Source organism: Grammomys surdaster, unplaced genomic scaffold (assembly GCF_004785775.1).
Source record: "Grammomys surdaster isolate TR1022 unplaced genomic scaffold, NIH_TR_1.0 133, whole genome shotgun sequence".
NCBI lineage: Eukaryota > Metazoa > Chordata > Mammalia > Rodentia > Muridae > Grammomys > Grammomys surdaster.
In genome coordinates, this window is record NW_021604591.1 from 342148 (window position 1) to 343184 (window position 1037).

Genomic DNA, 1037 nt, shown 5'->3' on the forward strand with positions numbered 1-1037 from the left:
CTGGAGTTTTCAACCCATTTCCCAAAGCCTGATGAGTTTTCAGATTCTCAGAGGAGGCAGGAAGTTGGCAGAAAACCCAAGCTGGACAAGATATGAAGCCCATCTCAGGCTAAGAAAGGCCCTCCCCTCCCTCCCATGCCCTCCTCCAAGTGAGGCCATGGCCAAGCTGCCCCCAGCTGCCAGAGTCTCAGACCTTCCCAGGATCCCCCCACATGCCCATGCCCGTCTTCTGGCCCTATTTCTATCTCTAAGTCAGGTTCCCTGGGCACCAGTAAGAACCTATTGTTTGGCAAAAACTTCTTGATCCTTAAACCAAACACCTCACAAAATAGCCTTGGTCACTTTTGAGCATAAGGGACAATTTGTATGCTAAAAATACTATAGATTAAAATGGGGAAATCGGGGGTTAGAAGGGATGAGAGGAATTAGAAGTCCAAATATCTGCAGTTGAGTCCACCTTAGAAAACCCAAGACCCCACTGAGCTGCCTGCTTTCTTTTGCTTCCCCAGGTCAAACAGTCAAGGAAAGCTATGTTTCCCTATGCCCGCCATCTCTGTCACAACTATTGAGCACATGACATTTTTTTTTCCATGAACAGATCTTTATTGGTGTTTGAAATAACTGAATTATTGACACAGGCTCCACGAGATTCAAGGCAAGTGACAGGAGGGAACATTATTGTGCAGGTAGGAGCACTCAGGGGGAGGATTCCCAGAGCAGCTGTCAGTCTCCTCCAAGGATCTGGACTGTGAGGGTCTTAGCCAAGACCAGGCTCAGCTCAGCAGGCTTGGGGATGCAAAAGTAACTGAGCCATACCTCAGGGGATCTAAAAGGGTCCCCAGCCCTCTCTCAAGATAGACATTCCTAACTTCCTCAGACGCTCCTGCCAGCCTTGGAAGTCTTTGCAGATCCTGGGGACACTGCTTTAGGCTACCAAGCTGGCCTCCCTCCCCAAACAGACAAGGCAAGGCCTCTGTAGAAGGAGGGAAACTGAAAACAAGTGTAAAGACTGGCAGGCCTGATGGTATCCCCCCCCC